The following is a 9,572-nucleotide window of genomic DNA, read 5'->3' as shown; positions in this document are numbered from 1 at the left end:
TAAATGTTAAACTGGTCAATAATAATATGAATTGTTGGCATCAGCACCCTAAAATATAGTATCCATTCTCCTCAATAAAACATAAAAACTCAACACAAGTCTGATATATCTGGCTGTAAATTCAATTTTCAACATCTTAACCAACCCGACTTAATATCGTTTTGAGGCGAAGGGTCACATATTAGGAGTGCTGAGATTGAGATAATAGCGTGTATTGTATTTGACTGAGGTGTGGCTGGAGTGGTCTTTCCATCGCGTGATAAACCATGCCACTGTCTAGACGACGGCTATTCATCACAAACAACTCGAAAGGAAAATAGCAAGTTAACATTTAGACGTTCCTCGAACCTAAAACGATCGTAAACTAAGGCACCGGGCGTCGTGTGGCGACGTCTGAGGGAAATAAATTGAGCTTTATATAGCGCAATATCCACTAAATGTGCTCAAAGCGCTTTACAAGAGGTCCATGGTCACCAGCAACATTTAACCTGTAGGACGGGACATATTTTTTTTTCCTCTTGGTCGATCGTTTAGGTTCGGGTAACGTATTCGTTAACTTGCTAATCAATGTCTTTAGCTTTTCTCCATTTGCAACAACAGACTTCTGATTATTTAAAAGGCCGCACGACAAGCTAGGTACAAATGGATCAATCCATGCCGAGGTGACTATTTGACATTTTGTCGCTTGTCTGATGTTATAAAATAGTTTTGTTTTTGTTTTTAAGGGTTTTACGGCGCTTCCAACACATTAAGGTCATATCAGCGCCAGTAAAAAAGGGAGAAAATGGGAAAGTAAAAAGTTCTAGAATTACAATTAAAGCATCCAACAAAAATGAAGACAAAAGTGGAATTGGTTCAAATAGGAAACAGATGTAGATTCCAAGAGCACACTATCAAAGTACTTAGAGATCACCTAAAAGTCTCATCCAGACACAAGCATAGGAAAGTCCCTACTGAAGAATCGCCTTTGCTGTGAGGCAGCTCCTTGACTGAAGCCGATTCGCAGCCACCCAGTGTCTCCTCTTACTGGTATCGAAGCCTGGCATCTTCTCACCAAGCTTAGATGAGTGTTGGCTCGGGATCCCTTTGAGCACGTTTAGTGGATATTGCCTTATATAAAATCTCAAATTGTTTTATTGTTGTTTTTTTTTTTTACCAATAGATAAATGTACTTTTAACATTAATTTGCTTCCTAGACCCTACTTTGCCAGCAGATATTCTTGGTTGTGTCTTGTTTTGCGATAACTTTATTCTGTAATGGATAGTTTGTCTTGAAATGAGTCTGATACATAACAAAATTAAACAAAGATATGAACAAGTGTATATGAAAGGTACCAGGCAAAGCAAGAAAAAAAAAATACAAGAAAAATAAACATCCCAAAAAATCAGTCGACCTCGACTGGGGATCGAACCTCAGACCTTCGGGGACGTTCGGTATGTAGAGGAGTTTCTTTAGTTCCAATAATTTCAATTGTTAGCGTTTGTTGAAATTAACAAAAAAACATATTTTCTACAAAGATTTTAAATATAAGTTGTTATTGAATGTAGAGAAAACATCACGAAGTACTCATTATTTTTTCATCCCAGCGCAGCTAGTCAACATATTATGCATTTATTTTCTTCAAAGGTACGACATACAACAAAAAACTGATCTATTGCATTTCAAATTAGACGAGCTTTGTAAATTGCAGTGTATGTAATAACGTGTTTTACAATTCCAACATGATATCTAAATATGTTTTCTCAAAATTTCATTACCTGTAATCTCATTGTATTGAGCTTTGGGATGCAAATTGGAGCGCTTTGAAGTATCCAAGCTTTTGAAGTATACACATGTCCTCATCTTATATTGATGAGGAAGACACCCTAGGGAAACCTACAAACGAAATAATTTACCAATTTCTTCTGAAAGTTGTATTTTTTTTTCTTCTTGCAGTTAATTTAAGCAGTGTGCAAACTCGATGTCTTATTTTAAATGTTATAATAAAATGGTTTTATTTTTTGCCTTATGATAAAAAGCCTCTTAAAACGATAATGATTTAAAGTACCAATAAGTTTGTAGAATATGAATAAATTGTGTAGATATAGTAGAAAACAGCAAGTATTTACTTCCAATGTAAAAATTATACTTTCTGTTCATTGCATTAATGACATAAATGACCAAAGTTACTAAAATCCGTTGCTTGAGTTATCTCACTGTTTTTCATTCAATTTTAGAGCTGTTAAAAGGTAGTCAGCTAATCCATTCATTGAATTATTGACATAATTTATTCATTTCAATTTACTTCTACTTTTTTCTCTCATCTATCTCGGACCCATTAGTTTTCTCTCAGACCTGACAGGAAATGAGACAAGTTTCTTCAGCGAACCGATGACAGCGAGATGGATGTTAGATTGTGACTCGACATTCAGACAAGTTCAGTGGGTTAGTGTGCTTGTCTCTTGAAGAAAAGTACTTTTGTAGCTGAATGTTATTGGCTCAGAAAACAAGAGATGTTCCCATTTGGCCTGTGTGTTTGGAAATAGATATCCTAGAATAGCTGAAGAAATTACAACTCATTTATTAATGTTTTTACAAGGTGGAAAATGGTTTGAAACAACACTCGTACAATGAACAAGATTAGAAATTAAATGAAAAGTGATTATATTAGTCTCGCGTACTTTGAAAATACATTTTAAAATGGCCGGTCTGAAAACTGGTCCTTCAAATATTGATCGATAAAATGACCATCATCTTATCTTGTAAGAAAAACTTTCTTGGAGTCGCAGTATTGGGCGTGTTTGACAAGACGTAGATCCAAGAAGAAGAAGAAGAAGAAGAAGAAGAAGAAGAAGAAGAAGAAGAAGAAGAAGAAGAAGAAGAAGAAGAAGAAGAAGAAGAAGGGGAGGAGGAGGAGGAGGAGGAGGAGGAGGAGGAGGAGGAGGAAGAGGAGAAGGAGAAGAAGAGAGCGGAAGAAGAAGAAGAAGAAGAAGAAGAAGAAGAAGAAGAAGAAGAAGAAGAAGAAGAAGAAGAAGAAGAAGAAGAAGAAGAAGAAGAAGAAGAAGAAGAAGAAGAAGAAGAAGATGAAGAAGAAGGAGGAGGAGGAGGAGTATGGAGGAGTAGAAGAAGAGAAGGCAGAAGAATAAGAAGAAGAAGAAGAAGAAGAAGAAGAAGAAGAAGAAGAAGAAGAAGAAGAAGAAGAAGAAGAAGAAGAAGAAGAAGAAGAGAAAAGAAGAAGAGAAGAAGAAGAAGAAGAAGAAGAAGAAGAAAGAAGAAGAAGAAGAGAAGAAGAAGAAGAAGAAGAAGAAGAAGAAGAAGAAGAAGAAAGAAGAAGAAGAAGAAGAAGAAGAAGAAGAAGAAAAGAAGAAGAAATAAAAGAAGAAGAAGAAGAAGAAGAAGAAGAAGAAGAAGAAGAAGAAGAAGAAGATTGTTTCATGAAACATGGCATTATTCTGTAATTATGTCGAATGAACTATATAAAGAATAATATTATAAGTTTTTGAGGAAAAAAATCCCATCCCGAATAAAAAATCTTAAAGTAGCAAACTCTCGTCAAAGAAAGCATTTATATTTAATATCATTAATTAAATGTAGATTAACATTTAATTCTAAGCATCCCGACGTATTCCGTCACATTTGATGATTTAATGCAAAAATAGATAAAAAGTAAAATTCAATTTATTTCTTGTTTCTCTATAACGAATGACACGAAGCCGGAATATAATCATAAAGTAAGAAAAAGACTATTTCATTATCTCAGTAAAATTAATCTTTACACTGTTTTTTCTTTCTTTTCATAACTTTTTGTATACATACATTTAGATCTTTCACCAATTCCAGTTCAATCTTCCTTCCATATTTACAAAACAGTAGATCGATAGCTTGGTCTATTCAGACTTAACCAATGCAAACTTAATTGGGAAACGGGCTTGCTTTTCTAACACCACTTTGTTGACTTAGGAATTCTTTTCTGTGAAGGAGTAATCTCCTGAATCTGGTCGGCCACCAGACGACGAAATATACACCTTTAGCCTTTTTCAATCAAAATAAAAGATTAAAAAAATAGAGTCTCATCCCCACAAAAGCACTTTATTAAAACTTATTCACTCGAATGCGTAATTCATGTACCTGTCTAGACGTGTTGGTTGAGAAAATATCTGGAATTACTCCCTTTTCGCTGCCAGCAGAATTTTCGCGTCCCTATCTATCCCAACTCGGCGCCTTCCAAATCCGATAATAACTCCTTATCCGGCTGATTGAAGGCGGCGATCGCATCACCGATTTTGGTTGATTTCAAAAAAACGTTTGACTGATTGTTGCTTGTTGCTCTATTTTATTTATTTATTCATGCAGTTTATTATTTTCATTTTTCTCTCCATAGAGGGTTCGAGAGAAACATGTCTTTATTTATTTTGTTACAACAGCTACATTTTTTCTTTTGTTTTTATAATTTCAGATTTGTTGATTGCCTATATATTTTGAATCAACTCTAATCTGGTTTATTGCTCAATGTTTTATCGTTCTTTAGAGTCTGTGAGGGGAATGATATGTGTTTATTTATACTGTTACATCTACTGAATATTTCTTTTCGCCTCGTTTGCATGATTCCGTGCTAGTTGTACAGGAAATTGAATGAGTAGATTTCTCAATTTACATAATAATTGCCCACACTATGATCTTATTCCAGTAAAAAAAAATTAATTGAAGTCCAGACCATGGTTACGCAATATATTTGAGTTGTTCTTGTTTCATTTATTTTTCTCCAAAACCTTTAACTCTCTCCTTACCACCCATAGGAAAATAGTCACATTGGTTACGATGCAGCCAATATTTGTGTCATTCGAATTTCTTTTGTTAATCATAAAATTTGAACAGAAGTGTTGCTATACTTAAGTATATTAACACTATGTTGAAGAGCTCTATTAGCAAAAAGAAATATGTAGATATAGCAAGAACTTATGTTAACATATTTTGTGTTTGAGTGAAATAAATCTATTTTTGTATTGATAGAACGAATTTGACGTCACTCAGGTCTTTGTTATTGCTTTTGCCATCCGTGCTTATGAGTAGTTCTCACTAAACGGTATTAACTAGGCTATATACGATCATGGTTACACATAGTTTTGTGTGTTGGCCAGTTACACTTCCGAATGGCAATGTTGTGAACTTATTAGCCAAGTGCATAGCAAGAACTAACAGATTTTGTGTTTGAGTGAAATAAATCAACTTTTGTATTGGTTGGGTGTGGCGTTTTGGGGAAAATCCGGAAAATGGCCGGTAAGGAGAGAGTTAAGTTCAACAAGGGCAATGCATTATTTTTTTAATTAAAAAAAAAACCAGTTAACTGTCGTACTCTGGAAAACTCGTATTGAAATGTGGGGGCCAGAAAACACGTCCTTAAAATATCGATCGATTTAAATGACACGCATCTTGGCAAAATCCCTCAAACCTGGGACTTTGATAGGTTTTGTTTGGTTTTTTTTTTTGCCAAGGTGAGAGTCATTTAAATTAATCGATTGTTCGGCTATGTGTTTTTGTGGTATGACACTCTTTCGGATCGGAATGTCCTGGGTTCGAGCCTCGCGCTCGGCGCATAGTTGAGTCCTTGGAAAAGGCTCTTTACTCACTTTCTCTCACCGTTCTCAGGTGTAAAATGAGTATCTAGCGGTTAACAGCGTTGTCTTTATCCGAAAAATTGTAATATCGCCTAACAGGCGGCACGCCCCGTCCTACATGATAAATGTCCTCCTCCTCCTCCTCCTCCTCCTCCTCCTCCTCCACCTCTCCTCCTCCTCCTCCTCTCTCTTCTTCTTCTTCTTCTTCTTCTTCTTCTTCTCTTCTTCTTCTTCTTCTTCTTCTTCTTCTTCTTCTTCTTCTTCTTCTTCTTCTTCTTCTTCTTCTTCTTCTTCTTCTTCTTCTTCTTCTTCTTCTTCTCTCCTCCTTCTCCTCCTCTTCCTCCTCCTCCTCCTTCTCCTCCTCTCCTCCCTCCTCCTCCTCCTCCTCCTCTTCCTCCTCCTCCTCCTCCTCCTCCACCTCCTCCTCCTCCTCCTCCTCCTCCTCCTCCTCCTCCCCCTCCCCCTCTCTTCTTCTTCTTCTTCTTCTTCTTCTTCTTCTTCTTCTTCTTCTTCTTCTTCTTCTTCTTCTTCTTCTTCTTCTTCTATTTCATCATCATCATCATCATCATCATCATCATCATCATCATCATCATTGTCGTCGTCAACATCATTGTCATCATTATCATCAGCATCGTGATGCTCTGTTGATTTGGGGGGACTTGTAAACTTGGTTTGAGCACATTTAGTAGATCTCGCATCATAGAAGCAACTCACATTTTCTGATCGAATACTTTCAAAACGGTAATAGAAAACGAAAAAATATTGAAACAAAAAGAAATTTGAGCTCTAATATAATGCAATATGTAACCCTTCTTCTCAAAACGGTATTATGTCGGGATGAATACGACCAGGAAAAATGATTTAGGAACTGGAATGAGAAATACGAACCTTGTGTCTTTTGCAATGCAAGAACTAATGACTTTATCCATCATTGCTTTAGCGGAATCAACAACTAGTTTCATAGTTGTAGCTATAGATAGTTCAAAGATGACGTCACTCATGTCTTTGTTATTGTTTTTTGCCATCCGCGTTTATGAGTAATGCTCACTGAACTGTATTAACCTGACTATAAACGTTCATGGATAAACACAGTTTCGTGTGGGGGTCCGTTATACTTCCGGATGACAATGTTATGAGCTTCTTAGCTAAGCGCATACTATCTATAAATTCATTTTCAAGTATTTAACTCTCTCCTTACCACCCACAGGAAAGTCGTCACATTCGTTACGATATAACCAACAATTTTATCATTCTGAAATCTGATTTTCAATTAATTTTAGTTGTAACTATTTTTTTTAACTAGACATTGTGCTGTAGACCTCATTTTGCTGGACAATATTATGTATAGAATGTAATTGCTTTTCTATTTGAGTAAGAAAAATCTTTCTATTTTGTGTTTGGTGGAATTGAAGTTTTGGGGAAAGCTCTGAAAATGACTGGTATGGAGAGAGTGAAGTTCCTCCCAACAAAATAGTATTTTTGAGAGGATTGTCTTGTCTTGTCATCAAGTCACAAGTCTGTGATATTCGAAGATAATCGCGACTGTGAGTGTGGTGAGAATAATTGGACGTGCCTATGCTTTTATTTTAATTTTATTTATTGATTTCTCTGTCAAATTCAATTTGGCCATTATATTTTTTTTTCAATATTTCAATCTGGATTGGTCACAGATCCTTCAAGCGCTTTAGCAGTGGGTTCCACGCCAACATCAATAGAACGTTTTAACGTATAGATAGAATGAAGATGACGTCACTCTGGTCTTTATTATTGCTTCTTGCCATCCGCGTTTATGAGTAATTCTCACTGAACTGTATTATCCGGACTAGATAAAAGTTCATGGTTACACAGAGTTTTGTGTGTTGGTTTTATACCTCCGGATGGCAATGCTGTGAACTACTTTGCCAAGCGCACACTCTCTATAGGACAAGACAACATTCCACCATTCGTGACTGATCGACTCAAAACGGAACATTTTAACATAAAATAACATGGCTAAAGACTTATTTCGGAGTGTATCCTATAAATGCCTTAGATATGAAAAACACAACGTGATGAATCGATGAACCATTAATCAAATAAGAAAACATTACTGGTAATATCGACATCTTTGATAATACAACTATCAGTCGATAAAAGTTTTAAATCCAATTATTTCTTTTTAATTGAGCTTTATATAGCGCAATATCCCCTAAATGTGCTCAAAGCACCAACATTTAGCATGTAGGACGGGACATGACGCTTGTTAGGCGATATTACAATTTCCGGACAAAGACTACGCTGTTAATGACCATTTACTCGTTTTGCACCTGAGTACGGTGAGAGAATGTGAGTAAAGAGCCTTTTCCAAGGACTTAACTATACGCCGAGCGCGAGGCTCGAAGTCAGGATCTTCCGATCCGAAAGCGAGTGTCATAGCACTATACCATATAGCGGTACAAATGAACAAGCATTCTTTATTCCGAAAGTAATATTATTCCACAAGTGACAAATCAATATTGATAATTATGTGTATCTATCAATCTATAAATTTGAATCCAAAAAAAAATATGCCTTTTGCGCCACGACATCATAAGACATCGTCGCCTAGGCATTCCACGAAGGAATATAGATAACTCATCAAACAAGATTTTCTGATGTCAACAGGAATCACCCATGTTGTCCAAGTGAGAAAATTGGGGGTTAATAATCTTGCTCAAGCAAACAAACGAAAGTGCCTGAAGCGGTGCTCAAACCCGGGTCCTTCCGGGTCACAGTGCAATGTCTTAACCACTCGGCCACTTCGCTCCCCTTTGGATCAAGTCAACACGAATTCATCTGTATTTTGGAGTAGGAAGATCCAATATGTGACCCTTCGCCTCAAAATGGTATTAAATCGGGTTGGTTAAGATGTTGAAATTTGAATTTATAGCCAGAAATATCAGACTTGTGTTGAGTTTGTGTGTTTTATTGAGGAGAATGGATACCACATTTTAGGGTGCTAATGCCAACAATTTATATTTTTGACCAGTTTAACATTTAATTCGGCTTTTAAGCATATGGTTCGTACTGACATAATACCGATTGGGGACGATGGGTCATAATTATTGAACAGCACGACAGTGACCATTAAAATAAGAATAATAAACTGCACCTTTCCGCTCTAGCGACCATCAAAAGACACCCAGTCGCTTTATGATTCCCTTTATTATCAACTAAATGATTTATGGCGTGTATATGAGGACATATTACAATAGTGATAGTACTTATATAAATAGCTAGCCTGTTTCTAACGAAATATGAGCAGCTGAATGGATAATTAAACCTTCTCAATTTCTTCCTGCACCCAATCTCGAATACCAGATGTATCAGCAGCAGTAAGACATTACTCCATTAACCCAAAAAAAGAGAAAACCCTTAACAACGATATAAAGATGTGCGATTATACAAAACCTAGCCGTATCCAATAACAATTGTGACCCTTCGCCTCAAAACGGTATTATGTCGGGTTGGTTAAGATGTTGAAAATTGAATTTATAGCCAGAATTATCAGACTTGTGTTGAGTTTGTATGTTTTATTGAGGTAAATCGATGGCATATTTTAGGGTGCTAATTCCAACAATTTATATTTTTGACCAGTTTAACATTTAACTCGGCTTTTAAGCACCTGGTTCGTTCCGACATAATACTGGTTTGGGTCGATGGGTCACAATTCTTCAAGATGTTCGTATTATATTAGTAGATACGTTGATTACTTATTGGAGTAATCGTTGGAACGTGCTGCGACCGGTATTCTTTGCGGCATTGATTATAGCTAATGGTTTCCCCTTGAACTCAACATGGTTGATGCGGTGAATTTTAACGGTTATTATTACTCATTGTCCTTTTAAGTGAAACCAATTAATTTAATATGCTTTGAGGTCAGTAAGAGGTAAGTAACCAGGATGGGTATATGGTGATTGGGAACGAAGGGTGACGAAGGGGTGTGGGTGGGGGGGGGG

This window comes from Berghia stephanieae, chromosome 3 (genome assembly GCF_034508935.2).
Source record: "Berghia stephanieae isolate SIO BIC M18660-M18661 chromosome 3, UCSD_Bste_1.3, whole genome shotgun sequence".
NCBI lineage: Eukaryota > Metazoa > Mollusca > Gastropoda > Nudibranchia > Aeolidiidae > Berghia > Berghia stephanieae.
This window is presented reverse-complemented; position numbering follows the sequence as displayed.